Source organism: Phyllostomus discolor, chromosome 5 (genome assembly GCF_004126475.2).
Source record: "Phyllostomus discolor isolate MPI-MPIP mPhyDis1 chromosome 5, mPhyDis1.pri.v3, whole genome shotgun sequence".
In the NCBI taxonomy this organism is placed as follows: Eukaryota; Metazoa; Chordata; class Mammalia; order Chiroptera; family Phyllostomidae; genus Phyllostomus; species Phyllostomus discolor.
Window position 1 is genome coordinate 63,862,567 of NC_040907.2, and position 23,147 is coordinate 63,885,713.

Below are 23,147 nucleotides of genomic sequence, written 5' to 3' on the forward strand. Positions count from 1 at the left end.
CAATATAAACCTGATCTATGAGCTACTTAGGATATATACTTTCCAAACCCAAATTTAGGACCCATGATCTGATATGTGTAAAAGTGTCCTTTGGGGGGTGAAACTGGCAGGAAATCATAATTTCCTCAAAGTCTGGGGATTTGAGTCAAAATAAATAGGTATAATCCTTATTAAGCCCATTATCTTATTGAAAGTCTTTATTCTGCTGCTAATCCTTAATGAATAACTTTTCTGGGCTTAATTTTCTTCATCTATAAAATAAGTGGGATTACTTCCATGTCTTTGTGTCCCTTCTGTGCAGAAGTTCTATTCACTCATTAATCCAACACACCTTCACTGAGCGCCTGCTATGTACCAGTGCCGTGCAGGGTGCTGGAGATTCAAGGGTGAATGAGACAAAGTCCCTTTCCTCAGGGCACTTCTAGGCCACGAAGACAGTAAGACTGTTAACTTGTTTACGGGTAATTACAATACAGAGCGATACATGTTACATAGAGAAATGTGGTGGGCACAGTGGGGGCTCAATGGAGGGAAATGTCAAGTTAGGGGAAACGTCACATGGAAGGAAACATGTAAGTGTGCTTTTTGTCCGTTTGATGCTTTCGAATTTTATAAGTTTCCATGAATTTTAAAGATGAGGCAATACATTCATATAATAGATATAAAGTTCACAATGAGCAAAAGGGCCTGCTGTGGATATTTCTTTTCTACCCCTGCCTCCCACTGCTCTTCCCGGGCCACCCCGTTTCCCTTCTCTGGGACAAACAGCTCTGCCAGTGTCTTGTACATTCCATCAGACATTTGTATCCTATCTTTAAAGAATGAATACAATATAATCAAGTGAAAAAGCGGGACCAAGCACTGTGGCCAAAGGAAACAGCCTGAGCCTCTGGGGGAGTTGGGGCCCACGGGACTACAGGACAGAACAAGGATCAGTCCTTGAAGGACCTTCCCAGGATAGGAGTTTGGATCTTACCTTGCAACAGCAGGACAGCCATCCATGGACTCAGAGCAGATGAGGGGCCCAATTAAATGAATGATTTAGTAAGAACGCGATGGCAGAGATGTGGAGAATGGAGAGGCGAGGCCAAAGAGAGAGACTAGTTAGCAGGCAATTATAATAATCCAGGAAAGAACTAATGAGTACCTAAGTCAACACAGACAGAATCAGTGCAGATGGAAAAGGGGGCCAACCTGAGTTACTAAAGAAGAAGAACGGACAGCATTATTGAATCAATTAGATTCTCATAAATTTAGTTCCTGTTCTCGCCTCACCTAAGAATTGCCTGAGCCAAGTTCCAAGAATAATTAGAGTTGTCTTCTCTCTTTAAGCTGCCACCAGGGCACTTCATCCTGTCTTAGATGTTTATTTCAGGGACCTCCAGATGTCTGAGCTTCCCAGGTCAGCTTCTTTATCCCTGTACTGCTGTCATCACAAAAATCCCCTCTATCCACACTCGTTTCTCAACAGTCCCTTCCCTCGCCAGTTCAGAGGGAGACCTGACTTCCTCCCAGGACACCAAAGCACCTGCAGCCCTCATCCGTGGTGGCGGCCAGTGTTCTCTCAAGCACCATGACCCACAGGGCCAGATGGTGGAACAGGTGTTCTTCCTGCTCCTCACACCACCTCCAAACCATGCTCCCTTTCTTGCTCTCCCCAACAGTGGCTTCAAAGCTCCTGCCATCAGCCTGCCCCTCCCTCCAGCCCTCCTTGCCACAGCTCTTTCCTCCTCCCAGCCAGCCATTCCCACGCATCTCTCTGAGATTTCAGCATCAGGTTTACTTTCTCTCTCTCCTCCAGTTTCCTGCTCTCATACTTGTTGATTCCAATACCTACATGAAAGGTCCACCCAGTCTCATGGCTTCTTCATTCCTCAACCTCTTTATTTCCAGTGATCAACTCGAGTTGCCTGGATCACCTACTGAAATCCTCTGCCAAAGGCAACGCTGCCACAAGTAGCAGTCCCAGCAGCATCACTCGGAATACAGGAGGAGCAGTTAGGATGCTGGTGCTGCTACTGAAGAAAAAGGGATGCAGGATAAACGAAAAGAGCAGAGACCCCTAATAAGCTCCTAAGGTGGAATAGACACCTGGGGAAGTAGGCACCAGACAAACCTTGGAAGACATGACTGCAGCATATTCAGATTAGAATGTAGTCCATAGCCAAAGTGGAGTCCGTGCAATAAATTTCGATGCCTAGTCCAATCATCTATAAAATATAAATATAAATAAGATGAATGAAATAATACATAAAACATTTTTATAAAATAATATTAAGCAAAGTGCTATAAAGTACAACTTGAGAAAAGATAAAAGGAATAGAGTTTAAATGTTGCAAATCAACAACACAAGACATTCAAATCAGAGCAACACAATTAATACCTTCACTTTTTATTTTCATAAGAAATAGAGCTTTTACAGTTTAAATTTAACATGCTTTCTGCCAATCCAGTATAGGAAATAAAAAACACAAAAGACATTCTAAAATAATCCAACAAACATAGTCCTGAGAAACAGATATAAGCATTTCAAAGTTTCTATCTGTACAGAAATTTTTGTCATATCATTTGTCTAGTGTAAAAATAATTGTTGATAATAAAATATCCTATTTTTCAACTAAATAAAACCTAACAAAAACATACACTGAAACAGAGAAACCCATACATCCTGCTGGAGTGTTTGAGATGCTAAGGTTCTTAGAACTGCTGTTTGCACTTACAAAATATGATGAACTATTTATAATCTCAACATTTTCAGAATTCAGCACATTTAAATGCTGCTACCTGATTTTACAAGCCAAGGGATTTAAGCTAGAACTTTAAGCATATGGATAGAATATTCAAACCCAGGCCAGATGGCTCTTTAATGCTTTTTAAGTAGGCTGGTGGTAACACAGTATATCTGAGGACCCAAAAAAAGCACCTCAGAAATATCTCCCTTATCCAAGATTCTTGGTGCTTGAAATTCCTCCTTTAGCAACTAGAGAAGGTAGAAGACATATCTTGCTTTTGCCTGCCCGGCATCTATTTCTCCTTCTGGTAAAAACATCCTGGTTTCCTTAGGAAAGCACTTCTTCCTAGCTATCCTTGAAGCTGTTAAATGGAATTGATTCTGACCCTAAACTTGGAAGTGGTCATGAGATCCAGTCTTGACCAAGCAGAGTACTGCATCCCTTTGGTCACAGAAATTGATTCAGGAACAGACATATAACCCAATGAGATTCATTCATGAGACTTTGAATAGAGGGACTGAGAAAAGAGGCAATTCTCCCTTCCCTGGGGAAGCTAATGGAGTTGGAGTGCTATGTGCCTGGTGTGCCTGGTGTGCCTGGTGTTGTTCACCCCCTCCCCTCCATCTCCCCAGACTCTCACCGAGACCAGCCACTGTGGGGCTGGGATCAGGGTGCACCGTTGCAGACTCTTGCCCGGGGCCCTTGGAGCTGGCCAACGCTGCCCCTTGTTGACATTTTCCAGCTCTTTGAGTACTCTAGAATGATTTTAATGGTGTCTATTAAGCGCTGACTTCCATGTTTTCCACACAAATCCCAGAACACACATTCTAGGAGAACCATGTAACCCTATGTAATATTACAGCTAATATTCATACAAGGAGGAATAAGGGCAGATATGCATTTGTAAGAAATCACTTGAGTTTTCTTTTTTGATCTAGCCTCTTAGAATGACGCTAAATGGATATTCAGGTTTTCTAATTAGAAGTGTGGAGTGTAAGTGTTGAGTTCACTGTATATCCAATAAAGATACCCTAGATGTTGTAAAGGTCTCAGAGTGCTAGTGCCAACAAGGACCTCTAAAATGGATCCATTCTCCTCCATTCCTGGAGGTCTTCTGTGGTGACTAACAAAATGCCAACAATGAAGAGAAAGGCATGGTGAAATTATTCCTCTGAATAGATTTCATTTCTCCCTGATTTCCAAATCTGGCAGGGGTTCAGAAGAAACCATCTACAGAGTGAGGGAAGGTGGCTGAGCAATAGGCCCATTTTACAAATGTTTAGGAGTAAACTGACCCCAGCTTGTGTATATGTTTGCCACTTCCGTTCCTAAACTTCCCCCAAGTCACCGTCTGTCTACAGTGAGCCAGAGGGACACCGTGTGGCAGACAATGTCCTAGACATCATGGATACAGCAACAAAAGAGACAGGTAAGACCCTTCTCTCGTGGAGCTTACACTTATTGTCAGATGAAACAAAAATAAAACAAACAAATTAATCAATAAGGCAGCTTAACATGGTCTTACTAACATAAAGAAAACAAAATAAAGTATGTGACAGAGAGTGATGGGCAGGTGGGATGCCTCAGGTGGGGTGGTCATTCTAAGATTTCAGGGCAGGGCACTCTAGGCAGAGGGGGCAAGTACAAAGGCCCTGAAGCCAGGACAAGTTTGTCATGTTTGAAGCACAGAACATCCGTGAGAGAACACATGTGTATATTAGTTTCCCATTGCTGCTGTAACAAATTACCAGAAACTTAGTGACTTAAACACACATGTTTATGTTAACTGTATCTTACAGTTCTGTAAATCAGAAATCCAACATGGGTTTCACTGGACTGAAATCAAGGTGTCAGCAGGGTCATATGCCCCATATAGGCTTTAGTGAGAATTAGTTTCCTTGCCTTTTCTAGCTTCTAAAGGCTGTCTGCATTCCTTGGCTTATAGCCCCTTCCTCCACCTCCAAAGCCAGCTGGCTAACATCTTCAAATCTTTCTATGACCGCTCCCTGTCCCCCTCCCCATCGCCTCCTTCTTTTTCTTATAGGACCCTTGTAACTACATTGGACCCACTCAGAGAATCCAGGATAATACCAAAAGCCACTCCCCACCTCAAGTTCCTTCACTTAATTAAATATGTAAAGTCCCTTTTGCCATGTAAGGTAACAGTTTTACAGGTCTCCAGGATTAGAACACAGGTATCTTATGTGGGGAGGGGGCATTATTCCGACCACCAGAGAGTGTAAAGGAGGGAGTGGTGGGGAGTTAGAGCTTCGGCTGGCTAAGTGGGATGGAAAGCCATCAGGGCAGGGACCTCTTCTGCTGTCAGCTTTATCAAGATTACTCTGAATGTAATGTGGAAAATGGAAGTGGTGATGCCAAAGCAAAAGCAAGAAGACCAATTAAGAGGCTGTTGTAATAATCCTGGTGAGAGCTGATGGGAGTTCATAGACTTGGGGAGAGCTGCTTCATGTCTCTGTGGCTCAGGAAACTTACCATACAGTTAAGTTAATGTTGTAGGCTGTAAAATCAATACATGTAAAAGAGTTCAGTATAGGACTTCATGCCAAATAGTGCTCAAGAAATGGTAGCTATTGTTTTCATTATGCTTTACATTTCAGTTTTAATTTTAAAGAATATAGAACATTTGGGGTCTCCCACAGGAGTGTGAAGGAAACCACAAATTCTGTTTGGTATCTTTGAGCTCTCTGAAAGACACCATGAGCAAAGCTCACCCGCTCACCCTCCTGAATTAAAAAAATAATAATTATGGACAAGAGCCCTGGCTGGCATAGCTCAGAGGATTGAGTGTGGGCTGTGAACCAAAGTGTCGCATGTTCGATTCCCCGCCAGGGTACATGCTTGGGTTGCAGGCCACGGCCCCCAGCAACTGCACATTGATATTTCTCCCTCTCTCTCTCTCTCTCTCTCTGTCTCCCTCCCTTCCCTCTCTAAAAATAAATAAATAAATAAAATATTAAAAAAAATAATAATTATGGACAAGAAGTTACATGGTGGCAGACATGTCTAAGAAATATTGTCATGAGGAGATGGCACCTAGCGGGCAACAGAACAATACTGTAATGGTGGTAATATGAGGAAATACTATCGTCATGTTAGAAGCCTTGGAATGAATGAAGGATGGCTGTGTTCACCAGGGAAGCCAGCTGCTTCCACACATCCCCTCACCACATTGCCTGTTGTACCACAGTATAAAAATTGAGTCATGTACATTTTTATATTGAACACTTTTGTTAAATCAACTTTTGTAATAGTCAAAAAATAGAACATTTAAGTCGTAGAGGAAATCTTAACGATTAAGAAAATGAAGCTCATCTCCAAGGATACCCACTAAGTTACTTAGCACATAGATATCAAGCAGTGCACCAAAGGGAAGTGAGGAAGGGGAGCCATTTCCTATTGTTCTTACAGGAACCAGAAAAGGCAGCTCAGAGCTCACCTGGGCAGCAAAGGGAAGGACATGGGGAAGCAGGTACTCTGAAATATGTGGCCTTTGTGATGTGAGCTAGTGGGGCGCATGCAGATGGCATCCAAAGACCTTTCAAACCTATTATTTATTGACTGTGATTTTTGGCAAGTCACTTAGTCTCCCTTTATTTCATTTATTGCTCTTAAAAATGTGCATAATGTCACACTCCACAAGGATGTCTTAAATTAAAATGATGGAGCATTTTGTAAATTGCCAAGGTTATAAAATGAAGTATTAGTATGCCCTTTCTTCCAAGCAGCTACTTTCCATTCCTTTTAAAGGCATGGGTATTTTTAATTGTGGAGCAAATCTCATTTTTCACATGGGCTTTAGACTGATCGACAACCTTTCTGAAGTACCTTTCTAGGTAGTAAATCTAGCAATGTTCACCATTTTGTACTCCTGAGGACACCACATTTTTCCCTCAGAAACTGACATTCAAACACAAAACGTGCTTTCTCCATTAGTAGTATGGTTCTGGGTTTTCATTTCTTTAAGCTTTTTTCTGCTTGCAAATTCATTTGTCATAATTGGAACTCAGAAGCAGTAAAAATAATCATATTCTCCCAAAATATAAAATAGATTTGAAGCTAGATGCAACTGGGAATTATTTATAACAAAGCCAGTTTAAGGATGCACTTAGATGACTAGCATACACATGTCTTACACAACAGAGTGTGGAGAGGCATTAAAGAGTGTTAGAGATGACACAATGTCGAGGCCAAATGAGTGGATGTAAGTCAATGCTACCATCACCCAAAAAGCCAAATCTGAAATAATAATTATACCAGTCAGCATTCATACACAATATGCCAGCTGCAGGTGGCTCATCTGATTGTTAAACTGCAACTACCTGCTCTGAACAGACACAACACACCCTCCCCCTGCACTCTGTTTTCAGGAGTTCTCAGCTGTGAGTATATCCAATGCTGTCTAGTATCAGGCCCACCTTCTCCCAGGGGAGAGTCCACTGTCCTCTTCTCCATAGCGGCCTGAATGGAAATAAATCAGCCACTCAATACGTCCAATCAGATAAAAGCCTGTTCCCTGAGGCATGACCTCAATCCCACAGTGACTGGGGAACAGATTAGCATATCGAAGATCCCAGGGCACCAGGCATTGTCTGGTAAACAAAAAGAAATTAGAAACACAGGAGCAGTACACAAAAGCCAAGACAAATGAATGCTTTACGTGTGATAATGTTTACCTTTGTTCAAATACAGATTTTTGAGACCAGTGGTGAGTCTTCTATAACTAAATGTCTGCTTAGACTGTGGTGTGAGAGTGAAAGGGGGCAATCCCTGTTCAATAGAACAAGTGAGATTTAAATTTCACAGGTGAAAGCTTTAGAATCATTGCAAATAAAGATGATGTGGTCCTACCATCGAAAGTTGTTATATAGTGGTTTTGTGTTTTAGTCAGGCCTCTAATATGCGGTAGGTATGTGTGGCTGGAAGGATGGAGTCAACGGACAAAAAATGAGTCTAAAGATTAGCAATAACTACAGCAACCCACAGTTGTCAGGGTAACGTGCTAAATGATCAGATGGAGATCTGGAAAACCCAGAATGTAGAAAAATCTACAGGACAGATGGGACGTGGATTTTCCAACAAATAAAATGCAAGGAAAAAATAAACAGAAGAAAGGAAAACCTAAACAATAGAAGAGATGTAAGAGACATATGAACCAAATGCAAAGTGTGAATCTTGTCTGGATCTTGGTTTAAGTAAACAAATGTTTAAAAAAGTCTATGAGCCAATTGGGGATATTTGATGAAATGCAGCTGTATTTTTCAGAGATACACACTGACTATATAAATAAAATGATACAATGTCTAAGATGTGGTTCAAAATATGAAACATGATTGGTTTGTCCTTGGTTAATAATTATTAAGGTCGAGGGTTTGATACTTGGGGATCCTTTATACTACCCTCTCTACTTTTCTATATGGTAGAATTTATCCATAATAAAAGGGTTTGTTTTTAATGAGCAGGCTCTGAATAATAAAACAAATTATTCTTGTCAAAAATATACTATAGTACTTCTAATGTTCTTATATAACAGTACTGGAAAAGTCAAATCAAAGTTCACAAACATAGACTCTTTTATAAATGAATTAATACACATAAAGCACTTACAGTGATGTTGGGTACACTACCTGATGCGTGTTCAATAAATGTTAACTGTTCCCATTTTCTTACATGTAGTGCGTCTGAATCTTAGTCTACAAATGCAAGTATACAAGAAACAGCTTTCTTTGTCTGCAACTGAACATCTCTTTTTTTAAAACCCATTTTCTATTAGGGTGGTAGAACAAAGCTCAGCCAATTCTAAGATTCTTTCTAACTTCTACCCGTAATTGTACCTACATCGCAGAGATGTCTAGAAATCTAAGTGTTAGAGTTTGGGGGGCCTCTAACTCTATGGTGAGCCTCTCTGATCTTCAATGTCTTTTTTTCCACACCTACCATCTGCTGAGACATCATCATTCTATGTAGCCCACTCGCCTTCCTGTTCTCTCTTTTCCCCTTCTTCAAGTTGCCTCAGTCTAACCTAATTGCAGGTCAGTCTCAGGCCCTTGGAACTCATAATGCTGCTCCCACCACAATGGGTCATTTATTAGACTCTCCAAAGTTGTTTCTTCTCTGGGGTTTTCCTAGTTTCTGAGGCTCTACCTGAGAGATAAGGCTCTGACTTCTTTTTTAGAACCTCACAAACCTAGTTGGGGTTTTGCCCAGGGTCATGCCCCTCCACTGCTCCCCAGTCCAGGCAGAGCCCAGGAGCAGGTGTGAGGCTTCTTTTCTCTGAGATCCACCAAAATAATTTCCCACATATCTGTTATTTCCCCTGAAAACTGCCTTCTCTTGCAGCCTGGGAAGCCCTTGATCTTCCTCAGCTGTACTCCCTCACATAATTTTCTGTGTCCCTTTAAAATTCAAGTGCTGAAAAAAGGTGTTGTTTTCTCTGCTTTCTCTTGCTATATTCCTTCTTGAGGCAATGACTGGAGAAAGAGTAGCTGACTAAATCGGGAAAGGAAATGATGGGAGAATATGTCATAAGTATTTCAGTTATTTTCCCTTCCATTCCAACAATGCTCGAATGGAAAAAGTACACAGCTGAGTTCCTTAACCTTTTCAAACTCCCATTCTTAGTGAAGACAGCTTGGCTGTGTCTCAGAACATCCAGGATGAGAACCTTGTTGAGTGTCTGCCCTCCTCCCAGCCCCCAAAAGCACAGATGAACCCTCCAGTGTGGGCTTCAGGTACAAAGAAGATTCTTTCCTTAATAAAACCTATTCCAATAAAACTACAACTAGTAAAAGTCAATCAGCTCAGACTTCACACTTACAGCACTTTTGATTTTAGGTGGAAGTTCAAATTTTAGCAAAGTGTTGTTGTTTTTTTTAAGACAAAATAGAATCTATTTTGTGGTTTTTGTGTGTGTGTTTGTGGTTTTAGTGCTGAGTTGTTCCCATTCTGTTGTGCGTTGGGAGATCATGCCAGGCTGGTGCTTTCATTTATTTATCCAGTCCTGAGTTCACTGAACACTGGGAAGACTGTGTGCCAGGCCCTGTGCTAGGGGTTCAGTTACAATGAAGAGGGAGGCTGTTTGGTCCTTCTTCAGTATGTATTGGGCCTTGTTTCCTAATCCAACTTGACGAGTCTGAATTTAAAAAACCATTAAGCCAGCGTTTTGGCCAGAAACATTAATTATTATAGGCTAAGGAATGTGTAGTTAAGAGATGTGTGACTAAGAAAAAAACATCAACAGTGTTTTTTCAGCTGAACAGGCTGAGGATTGAATGAAAAGGCCCTTTATTAGTGTGTAACTGTGCAAACAGAGCAGGGCGATGAGAGTACATTGTGTCATCTGAATATCAGGTTAAATGCCACTGTGTTATTACTGGTCTGATGAATTTTAGAAGTATTGTTCTAGTGCAAATCCGGTGAGCAATGGAGATGAAATCCTGCTGCCACAGCAGAAAACATCGCATTACCAAGGCACATTCTAAACCAGCACACTGCAGACTGGATTGTGCTTTAGACTCATTAGAAACTCCCTCCTTGGAATAAACACCTATTGTAACTTGAAGTTCTTAGCCCTAGCTAAAGAGCAAGAGAAAATGCACTAATTGTAATCTAACAATTAAGTGACCAAAAGGTCACATATATACCTCATTATCAGTCTCACACACTCCCAGAATTTCCAGCTCACTGAAAATAAAGAAATTGTTACTCCTTTCCCTTATATATCATGCATTTTCCCCACCAATGTGAAAAGTTAAAACTGTTAAATTTCAATTAATTAATGCTGATTATGGGGCTTATAGCCAATTAACTCAGGTGACTGGTTAAAAAGAAAGAAAGGTCCTCTTATGGAATTACTTGGTGTTTTCTTGTTTTTTGTTTGTTTTTTGCTATGGCATAATGTTATCAGTTTTCAAATAGTTAAGGGGTCAAAACCTATTTCCACACAAAATTTAAACAAAGTGAGTATTTAGGTAAGATTCCTTTTGGGCATTAGTGACTGAAAATTCGATACATAAAAGAAAAACAAAAAGGAAGACCCTTTCTATAATACTTAAACTGTAGATAAGACTTAACCCTGTTTTACAAACATATGTGTATTCAGGACTCCCTTTTGAAATAAAAATGATGTCTATGCAAATTTACATAGGAGAAAGTATAAATGAAGAAACAGCTTTCTCGACTGAGAGCCATGAAACACCTCTGTACGGTGTCTGTGGTTCTCAGGGACCTGCGCTCCGGCTGCACCACAGACCTCACAGAGCAGACGGGGCTTGCTGACTCAGGGCCTCCCTCTCCACCAGATAAAGCGGACACCTTGCCACAAAGTCGCCGGGCTTCCTTGCAGATCAAACCACCCTTCTTAGGCAACACTCTATCCAGTGTTGGTAATACACACTGTGATATAATTACAGCCTTCAATCCCATGACTACATTGCAATAGATTATTTTGTTTTCTATTTTTCCAATTAGCCCAATGCCCAGATTTATGTCTTTCTTCCATTTGGGCCAGTTGACTATTCTTTCCCTGAAAAAAGCAGCAAATCTGCTTTCAGCTTCATCCTCTTCACACTTTGACCCATAAATATGAACTTCTAATGAAAGCAATCTTAGAGAGTTTAAATTCACAATTGGAAATCCCTCTTTTAGTGTTTCCAGGCTTAATTGGAAATGGATTAGACTCCAAGCCTTTCTTCTCTCTATTGAATCTGTGTGTAGGGTCAGGAAAGGTCTAGTGTAGAAAAGATTTTCCAACACGTGCACTGTGGACATCTTTCCTTGTCTTTCCAAATTTTTATAAACTGATGGAGCACTGAAATTCACATTTATATCACACATCTTGATGAGTATGGCCTTACCTGGTTGTCTTCATCACCCACAGTTTCTAGGCCTCGATGTAGCTAGTTGGTCAGTGGTTTTCTCATGATGGACAGGAAGCCAAGTTCTGTGGCTGGAATTAGAAGTTCTGGGCACGTGAAGGTTAACACTGGACTCCTTTCTCATTATCCAGATGGAGGTAATCAGATACCCCTATTTTCCACAAATGCTGGCATGCCACAGGGTGCCACCTGGTCTCTTGGTTTTAGTCAATTTGAACAGCCTGGCCTAAGAGATATGAAGTCAGCCCATTCGATCCATCCCTGAGGCTGAGGGTGGTATAATTACTGTTCCTCCCTTTCCCACACCTGTCACTGTGGTAGGTCCTGCCAAAGTTCAAATGATTTAAAAAATAAGTTACAGGAGACACAAAAATGGCTTTAGATTTATAGTGAAACAGAATTGCCCATACCCTTCCTTTTATCTAGCAAGTCACTGGTTCAATTATGCAACCAAGGTTTCTGCAACAGGAACAAGCCCTGTAACTTATAACATACAGGAGAACTAGCAGACATACCATTTGGAAACTTGGAAACTCAGAGGAAAGGAGAGAGAAAGAGATTGAGTCAGGTATGAGTACACTCAGTTTCATCACCAAATTCACTGACTATATAAGTCTCCTTTCCTGAGGAGAAGTTAGATGGGCAGAAGGAAGTTGACTGTGTTCTTTTCTTCTGGATGAGGAGTGGGGACTTGGCATTCACCCCTAGCTCGATCATAAATGCCACAAGAGTTGAAGGAAGGGATCAGGCACCATTGGTTGTGCTGTGCAGGCTGCCCTTGCCAAGATGGGCTTGTCTGGGTGTTACGGGTAAGGAGGGTGGCAGAGACGCAAATGGACCCTCTCTGGCCTTCTTCACAGACAATGGTGCCTTAGCAATGACTGGGTAAGCGTCTTTCCTCTTCCCTCTTTCTTTCATGCTAGATGGTGGAACTCACGACTTCCTCGATCAAGATGACTCTTTCTCAATGAACCATCTCTAGCTTTAGAGGACAGTTTTACCATCTTGGTGCTCACCCTCCCACCCGCATCCTACCCTGACCCAAAGGCCGGTCCAGGAGTGCCTGGAGCAGACCCTGCATCCCTGCTCAAGCCTGGTGTACACTGGTGCTGGGGGGGCGGGCCAGGGGCACACAGCCCAAACCCCTGCTGTGGCCCTGCCCCCTCTTGATGCTGCTAGAGTTAGCCTAAACAAATAAAATAATAACAATAAACTTCTTAGAAGTTGTCCTACATTTCCCAAATAAAAGAGAAATAACAAGAAGTTTCTCTGTCTAAAAGAAAGAAAAACTGAAAACTGAGGGGAACGTATTTCAGAGAACTATGAGAACTACTATGGATAGGAGTGAAATGGCATGGGGTGGGCTGAGGTTCACTTCCTCACACAAATGTGGGGTATAGCTCGGGGCTCCAATGCATATATTCTGGATGAACTCTAAACTCCATGTTTTTTCCATGTTCATTTTAAGGGTAATCTAAGAAGAAATTATTTTGTATATTACATTAATAAAACTTCTATGATAATATGTCAAAACTTCTCTTTGGAAGCTTTAATCCAGTGGTTTCTATCTATTACTATATAGATATAGATTTGGGAAATGTAGGACAATTTCCAGAGAGAGCTGAGCCTGGCCATAGATCTCTGTGTTAACAAGCCTCCCAGAGGGTTCGGATGGGGGAGGACCCATGAAGAGCGGAGGGAGCTGCACTAAGTCAATTCCCCATTCCTCTGAGCTTCTTTCCTTTTCTCCCATCTCTCTCCCTCTTTTTCATCACAAAAGCCCAAAGAACAAGTTTGTCAAAGGCAGAAATCTCAGAGGGTGGAAAGAGAAGAGGAGAAACTACACAGACAGAAAACAAATTCACTTCAGAGAGGTAAAGAGAAGAACAGACAGAAAACAGAACTGTCAAGAAGGGATGGTAAATAATTGTGAAAACACGAATATTAATCATTTTTTCTAGTCACAGTTCATTTATTTGTTTATTCAATGTGTTTTCATTCTTGAAAATACAAAGCCAGTAATGTATACCTAGGCAGTAGCCTAGACATTGGGAATTCAGCAATAAATGAGGCAGAGCACAGTGCAGGTGCTCATTACCTCATCGTGGGGTCCCTCCTTCCCGGCAGGACTCCACCTGCCCCTCTGGGGGTTGGGTAGCTCAAGCCACATGAGTAGGCCTCCTTGCTGCCCTCTTCAACAGCAGCAGAGGACGTCATGAGCAGAAGATGACTCCAGAAACTCCCTGAAGATGGTAGCAGCTTCCCAAATGCCTGTTCCCCTTAGTAGCATTCTTAAGGTGCCTGTTGATTCTCAGCATTTTGTGAAGTCCTTGACCCTTAGCCCCAGGGCTGACTATCTCAGCATCAGCTCCAAGGAGACTGCTTGTATTTAGTGAGTAAGCTGCCACAGCAGTAAGCTGTGCAAAAAGGCAAGCAGTAAGCTGCTTACTTATTCAGTAAGCAGGCAACAGCAGTGCCAGGCAGGTTCCTCTCCAAAGGCCCTTGCTCCAGGCAGGGAGCAGGTTGTTCAAATTTCAGTTCTGCACAGACTCTTCAAGGAAGACAGTCCTTAAGGCCCATTAAAATGTATCTGCAAACTCCAAGCTGAAAAATATTTTCTTAAATGATATCTGATCCTGTTAAAATGCCCCTCAATTACATATTATCATAGAAGTTTTATTAATGTAATATACAAAATAATTTCTTCTTAGATTACCCTTAAAATGAACATGGAAAAAACATGGAGTTTAGAGTTCATCCAGAATATATGCATTGGAGCCCCGAGCTATACCCCACATTTGTGTGAGGAAGTGAACCTCAGCCCACCCCATGCCATTTCACTCCTAGGCGTCTCCTTCCGGGCACCCTGAAGCAAGGCACAGAACACGGACTCTCTGATGACTTCGAGCGACATTTCAGTTCCCAAAGAGTCCTCCCCGGGCTGATACATCCCAAAGTAGGTAACCAGGAAACTGGCAAAAGCTGAACTTCATTTAAAAATAATTCCCTTCCTGACCTCAGAGGGCACAGGGAAACCCAAACAACTCATGTCCCAGAAACTACCTCACAGTTCCTGAGCACAGTTATAAGGAACAGATACTCCTGGTTGTCTACCTACTATCTATTCTCCCTTCCCTCATGACTAAGAGATTCTCATTTTTTTTTTACCTCAAAGGCAAGCAAATGAAAATAAAAATTAATGAACGAGACTATATCAAACTAAAAAGTTTCTGCAGACCAAAAGAAACCATCAACAAAACAAAAAGGCAATCAACCAATGAAGATATTTGCATATGACACCTACAAATAGGGGTTAATATCCAAAATATATAAAGAATTCGTACAACTCAACAACAACAAAAGAAACAAAATAATCCACTTAAAAAATGGGCAGAGGACCTGAACAGACATTTCTCCCAAGAAGTCATACAAATGGCCAACAGATATTTGAAAAGATGTTCAACTTTACTATTAGGGAAGTACAGATCAAAACCACAGTGAGATACCACCTCACACTTGTCAGAATGACCGTTGTCAACATGACAAGTAACAAGTGTTAGAGGGTTGTGGAGAAAAAGGAGCATTTATACACCGCTGGTGAGAATGTAAATTGATACAGCCACTATTAAAAAGAGAATACAGCATCCTCAAATGATTAAGACTACAGTTAACATATGACCCAGCAATCCCTCTTCTGGGTATCTACCCCCAAGATCTGAAAACATTTATTTGCAAAGGTATATACACCCCTATGTTCATTGCAGCATCATTCATAGTGTCCAAAACATGGAGACAACCAGCGTCCTTTGACAGAGGATCGGAGAAAGAGGGTGTGGTACATACATGCAACGGAACACCGCTCAGCCATAAGAAGAGATAAAATACTGCCATTTGTGACAACATAGCTGGATCTTGAAAACATCATACTGAGAGATGGGAAAGTCAAGAACAACATGATTTCACTCATCTGTGGGATGTAATACTGAAAGCAACAAGGCAACCAAATGAAAACTCATAGACACAGACAACAGTGTGGTGGTTGGCAGAGGGAAAGGGGGGCAGGGAGAGAGGTAGAAAAGGGTAAAGGGGGTCAAATTTATATAAGATTGATATAAGATTTCACTTGGGGTGGTGAACACACAATGCAATATACAGATGATGGATTATAGAACTGTGCATTTCAAATCTATATAATTTTATTAACCAATGTCTCCTCAATAAATTTAATAATTTTTTAAAAAGACAGTTTCTCAGTTTTGTTCAAGGTGACAATGTACCTGACCCCATTTCCTATGTAGTTGAGGGTGATGAAGAGACATGGGTTTCAGCCTTGGAGTTGTAAATCAAGTTGCTGGGAAGGCCTTTTGGAAAGCCCTTAAAAGAAAGTGGGTCTAGATAGTTTTTGCCCTTAACCCTACTGTTTCTCTGGTGTGTGGGGCCGCAGCAGAAGAGATGGCTATGAGTAGGCAAGTCACACGCTGAGTGTGTGAGGGTCTGAGGCTGGGAGGGGCCTGCACCCCTGGTGGCCTTCTAGGTCCTTGGTCCTAGCCCCAGACTCCCTCCCTCCAGACTTCATATCTATGAGGAAAGCAAGCATATAATTTGTTTAAATCTCTGTTTTTAGAGGTTTCAATTACTCACAACCGAATAGAACCTCTAACTGATTTAAACAAAACTTGCATGTAACATTTCTCTGAGATTTTTCTGAAAGCATGTTGAGTCTTTTCTCCTTTGAGACCCGCAAGTACTTTGAAAGAATTTGTGATTTTTCTTCTTTATGAAGGTAAAAAGTAGATCCATCTGTCACATATCTCACAGCTTTATTTTCATAAGTAGAATTCATAGCTGCTCTAAAGCAGCTCATGCTATCTTGTTTTTGTTTGTGGGTTTGCCTTATTAAGAATTCTCCAGAGAAATATAACAAATAGAATATCTATACAGATACATATATATGATTTATTATAAGAAATTGGTTCATGCCATTGTGGAGGCCAGCAAGGCCAGAATGGGCACTGTAGACAGGCAGCAAGGACCCAGGAAAGCCGGCGTGCAGTTCCAGTCCAAAGGCGGGCAGCCTGTGGAATTCCCTCTTGCTCAGGGCGGCTGGTCTTTCTGTTCTATTCAGGCCTCCAACTACTTGGATAAGGCCCACCACATCAAGGAGGGCAATCTGCTTACTCAAAGTTTACCAACTTAACTGTTAGCTTCATTGAAAAACTTCTCGCCCTGGCTGGTGTAGCTCAGTGGATTGAGCGCGGGCTGCGAACCAAAGTGTCGCAGGTTGGATTCCCAGTCAGGCCACATACCTGGGTTGCAGGCCATGACCCTTAGCAACCGCACATTGATGTTTCTCTCTCTCTCTCTTTCTCCCTCCCTTCCCTCTCTAAAAATAAATAAATAAAATCTTAAAAAAAAAGAAAAGAAAAACTTCTCTAACTGGGTTTCATGGTTCCTGGTAGTTAGCTAGGTTTCAGACCTTTGCTTAAGGCTAGTGAAATTCTCCAAAACTCTTTGAGAAATTTAATAAAAAGAAGAACTTTTTTTTTAACAAGCTGAAACTGTTATAACTTTTTTCTAAATTTTCCAGAAGTTATGCATTACTTTTAAGAATAATAGGGTCAGAACATAGGATTCTAAAATATCTCAAACTTCATAGATTAACATCTTGATTTATATTTAAATATGAATTTTCAGCAAAATAGTAAAAATAACCACTCTGACTGAAGGTCCCAGTGTTTTACTCTCATGCATGACAATCATACACACAAAATCTATGTTTAGAATGGAACTGAAGGGTAATTTTTCATAGCACATTTGTGCCAGTTACTAATGTTACATTGTATTAAACTTTAAAAACAAAACACCACACACATGCAATTTACCGGTGTGCACCTATGTTAGCAGGAAACAATGGGCTGAAGCAATTAGTACCTTAGCCAGAGTGGTCCTCCAACATAGTGAGGTTTTGTTGATTTGGGAATTATGATATTTCAAGTATAGAACTAAGTAGAGCTGATCTTTTCTGAGGAGAGTTGCTAGCAAAAATGAGATTATAAACACTGTGTGTTCAGTGTGTTTTATACAATAATTATGCTGTTTACAAAATATTCAGATCTGTGCAAATAGTCTCACTCAACATGCCCACACATTACTATATGCAGCCTTGATTGTCTAAACTTTTGGTTTAGTATACATACATTTGTTGATTTATGAATAAACAATTTATTAAATGTTTAAAAAATTCTCTAATTTGACATATAAAATTAACCATCACAGGCTTTATTTATTTGTTCATTTTTTAGAGCCGACTAACTCTGGGATAAATGAAATGTACATTTGTGACCTTGCCAAATGCCTGGAGTTATTTAATCTTTTTGTCTTTAGGAGGGTAAACAAGATACAAAACTCATAGCTCCCTCTTAATAGTAATCAAAAAGTAACTAAGATATATGGAAGTTCCAGTAAAACTTGCATTTATTGAAATTCTCACCCTTCTTAAAGTTTGCCCAAATGGCAAACTCCAGAGGGGCCATAATTTGCCATGAATCTGTTGCTCACCAATGGTAAGGGTGCCCACTGACATACAACAGGGAGCTCCAGGATTTAATTCTATGCCATCAGCCTGACATTCTAACTCGTAATTCAATGACATCATACGTCCTTTTTTCCCATCAAAGTAATAATTTTAAATATCATATTGTTTTCTACATCTGAGCTCTCAAATATCCTGAACATTAGTGTATCCCTAAAATAAGCCTTGTCTGATATACCCATAGAAACAGAATTTTTTGTTCTTTCGGGAATTTGGGACATTTTGCAAAAAATATACTCTTTATTATGACAAAATTTTTAATACAAGACTCTGAAGAACAGAAGGAAAATAAAGTCAGAGTTATGATTAACACATACAATGTTACCTACATATTTTAATGTTTACTAGAGATGGGCCACAAATTTGGCTCTCACACATCTTTCCAGTGGTCAAAAGAACATGAGAAATATGATCAGTTATAGGATTCAGAATGCTCTATAAGTAAAAAGAAAATAAAATATTTCCAGAAAAATAATTTCTCTTGATTTCAAGTCTCCTACAGATATGAAATATGATAAATACCACTCATAAAATTCCTACTGAAATACATACATTTATAATTTTTCGTACCACTGTTTGTGATAAAGTATCCTAAAGCACTAATTCTGAAACAAAAATTCCACAGTGAAGCAAAATAACCCAGTCTTGGCATGTCACTGTCTGAAGTTTAATCGAAGGGTAGAATTTGAACCCCAGGATAGTGGCCGTGAACCTTGCATCGTGGATGCTTTTGAATCCCAGGGCTGTGCTGGTTGAGAGAGCAGGGCCGAGTCTGAAGGATTTGGATCTCGTTACCATCTTATCCTTTTAATGTAGTTTTGGATTTAATTTGCTAATGTTTTTGTTAGGGATTTTTCATCTATGAGAGATATTGGTCCCTAGTTTCTTTGCTTGTAATGTCTTTGAATGATGCTTGCCTTATAAAATGAGCTGGGAAGTGTTCCGTCTTCTTATATTTTCTGATACAGATTGTATAGAATTAGTATTATTTCTTTCTTATATATTTGATAGAATTCACTAATGGCACTTCTTTATATTTTTCACTTTTTATCCAATCTTCACCTGGGTAAAGTTGACAGATAAAATACAGAATTCCAGCCCTGGCTAGTCAGTTGGTTGGAGTGTCATCCTGTTTGATACCCAGTCAGGGCACATACCTAGGTTGTGGGTTCCACCCCTATTTGGGGCGTGTCTGGGAGACAACCAGTCAATGTTTCTCTCTCTCTCTCTCTCTCTCTCTCAAATCAATGAATATAACGTCAGGTGAAAATTTTTTAAATTTTCAGGTTAAATTTGAGTTTTAGAAAACAACAGTTTTTAAATAGGTTTGTCCTATGCAATATTTGAGCTATACTTATATTAAAATATTATCCACTATTTATCTGAAATTCAAACTTAACTTACTCAAGATAATTAAAACATGTGTTCACACAAAAACTTGTCATCATCCTGCAGTATTTGCTAAATCTGGGTGCATCTGATTGGTGAAACCCAAATGACATACCTCTGCAGTCTAGCTGTGAGGGAATCTGGGAAATGCTTGGGGTTCAATGTGGGAAACTATCAAAATGTAGAGAGGAGGCCTGACACACGTTTAACAGCCTCAGATGGAAGGTCTTCACTACAGAGCCTGAAGTCAAATGCCTGGGTTTGCATGTTATGTCTGCCACTTACCAGCCGTGTGACTAGAGGAATGAAAATTAGATTAGCTTTAGACTTTTTAACAGTAACGCTTCATGACCTAAGAAATTTTAGTAACATTTTTAAGATACTCAGAGAAAGTAAGTGTGAATCAAGAATTTTATATGCAGCTAATGGTCTTTCAAATACAAAAGGCACAAGCTGTTATCAATATACAAGAAGCCAGAGATGATTGTCCCCTGAGCCCTTTCTCAGAAAACTAGAATCACCAGAATGACATTGACATACGGACTAGTGGTGAGCACTGAAGCTGTAGCTGCCTGTAAAATCAGACCACATGAAACTAAGAGGGATAGAGCATCCACCATATAGCGTGGTTGTACACCCTAACAATGCAGATATAAAGCCACTATACTTTTTTAAAGGAAAAAGAATGGAAATAACATTTGCAAAAAATTTTAAGCTGTTTTTAGTAATCGTAGTTGCTCATGATAGCATTAGTATTATTATTTTGAGTCTTTAATGTGGAATAAAGCAAGTGAATAATTGAGATATTTTAATCTTATCATCCATTGTGTGCTCAAGAACCAAAATTCTTACATGAAAGATAGAGTCTTGAAATAGGCAGTCTTCATGTTTGAAAAAATGTCAATATGAACACAGGAAGTATTTAAAAAACAAATAATGCATATGTGTGTAACTATATTTATATCAATCTACTGAAAAGTTCTAGAAACAATGACCAACCCAGGTACCATGAACACCCCTAGAGCTGATCGTGGTCTTGAAATACTATTTCAAGAAGCCAGGCTTCTTATTCTTGAAGAACCGGCTGGTTCCGGGTGTGGGACAGGAAGTGCACAGAATAAGCCTGTGCCATCCTGTCATTCCAGAGAGAAGGCAGCTGTCAGAGGCTGCAGGGCTGTGTCAAAAAGACGCGAAGCCAACTTGGGGAGTTCCTTCGTGTCCAAAAATGGAATAATTTGAACTCCAGTAATGATAATAACTACCATGGATTGCAACACATGAAATATATTTGAATTGAATTTATATTGATATATATATATATATTAAATCTTCACTCGAGGATATGTTTTTAATTTTAGAGAGAGAGAAAGAGGGGGAGAGAAGAAGAAACATCGATGTGAGAGAGAAACATAGGTTGATTGTCTCCCGGCTGCACCCCAGCTGGGGATGGAACCAGGCAGGGATCAAACCCACAACCCTTCAGTGTACAGGACAATGCTGCAAACAACCGAGCCGCCTGGCCAAGGCATGATGTTATTTTAAAAAATATAAAAATAATAGATTATCTTTAAATTAGTCACCTTGAAAATTGGTAAATAGATAGAAAAAAATCAAACATTTATCCTGTCTTTCCTACATGAACTTTATTATGTGTAACCAAATAATAGAGAAGAAAAGTATCTCTTTATAATATTATTTGAGCTGATAAATGAAAACCAAATTATGTCATTTGAACATCACTGATTTGCAACCACTAATGAATTAATGAGCCTAGGAAATGAACATCAGCGGCTGCTACCAACATTTGAAAAGAGACATCCAGACATTTTATGCCTCCTCATGAAAGAACACAGAACCTATACTCTTGCCAAAGGAACAAACCCTAGTTTGGCCAGGACTCTGAGTCTAGCACCCAATCTGCAAGAAACAGAGAGGACAGTGAAACTTATCAAACGCACCATAAGGCTGCAATCAGCAAAATCGTAACTGTGCAAAATTCCATAGGTCAGTGATCCTCAAGGTGTGGTCCTATACCAGCCACACCCACACCACTTGAGAACTACTAGAAATGCATATTCTCAGGCCCCATCCTGACCTACCAAATTAGAAACTCTAGAAGTGAGGTTCAGCGCCTGCATTTTAATGAGCTCCATGGGTGGCTCTGATGCAGGCTGATGCTTGAGAACCCCTGCTGAAGGTCAAATGTGCAGGGTTCTTCACTGGAGGTGTAAACAACAAAGGATGGAAGAGACACTATAGTTGAAAAGATATTATCACATTTTTAACAATAAGCAATACTAACCCCTAGTGTCTAAGGATATACACTTGAGGGGAAAAAACCCATAAAGAAGCATAAGGAAATGATTAGCCGAAAGTCGAATGTGGCTACTTTTGGAGAACTATAGGAGGTTGTGACTTGGCTTAAGTCAGAGCACATGGAAGGATCTCTGGAGTGTTGGCGAACCTCTATTTCTTGTCCTGGGTAGTGATCATGAAGGTGTTTGGCTGGTAATACTTCACTGAGCTATATATTGGTTTTGTGTGATTTTTTGTATTTTTGCTTTGTTTCACAATTAAAAGTCATGAAAAAGTACTGTCGGTTGAATGACATTATTTAAACCTCTTGGGCCTTAGCTTCTTTGCCTGGCTGTGAAGATATAGCTCCCACTGATGCTGAAATTTTACTTTACGACCCAAATAATGTTGATCTTATAGTAGTTGTTTGTCGTGGTTATGGGAAGTGACTGCATACATGATAGTTCTCCCAACCAGTGCTTCACTCATGTTTGGGGAGTGGAGAGGGCTGGCTTTATTTTAACAATAATTGCCTCTACACCCCCATCTTCTCTTTACAACTGCCTGAGAAATACACTCTCTCTCCAGGAGCCCGTGGTGGAAGAGGAGAAAAGTGTAAGGTGGGATCCTTTGAGGCAGTAAGATCTCCTTACTCTTTTTTCTCTCAGGAGGATGGTGCTTACAATCTGTACCACACTATCCTGCGTAAGGCTGGGATCATCACTCAGGTAATCTGCTGAGAACTATCATGGGTTCAAGGTTTGACAATTTCTTTCAGCCCAAAGGAAGGGGAGGCTTGGCGAGGAGACCTGAGTGATGGTGCATGGCAAGATCCAAGCCATCCATGAGGGAGGGCAAGACTGAGCTGTTTCGATGTGGAGAGTGTAGCAGACTCTTTCTTCTCTGTTTCTCTTTCTTCTTCTTTTAAGTGAATATTAATTTCTTTTATAAATAAATATTTAATGTTTTTACTATTTAATTTTTTAAATCTTCATCTGAGGATATGTTTTTATTGATTTTAGAGAAAGACGAAAGTGGGGAAAGAGAGAGAAACATCAATGTGATTGAGAAACACCAATCAGTGGCCTCCGGTATGTGCCCTGACCAGGATCGAACCTGCAGCATTTTGATGTACAGGACGATGCCCGGCCAACTGAGCCACCTGGCAAGGACGCTATTTAATTTTTATATTAGTTTATTTTTGTGCTATTTCACAGAATTACCAGTCTATGACTGATTGGAAAT

The 23,147-nt window shown here is 40.3% G+C and overlaps 1 long non-coding RNA gene across 1 annotated transcript; it reads right to left on the minus strand.

The window, feature by feature from the left end:
- Positions 1-1,692: 1,692 nt before the first annotated feature.
- Positions 1,693-8,577, minus strand: LOC118500670. The gene is made up of 3 exons (XR_004903246.1): positions 7,169-8,577; positions 4,081-4,189; positions 1,693-2,210 (listed from the first exon to the last, which is right to left on the minus strand). It is a non-coding gene; the product is annotated as an uncharacterized LOC118500670 (long non-coding RNA).
- Between the last annotated feature and the right edge of the window lie 14,570 nt (positions 8,578-23,147).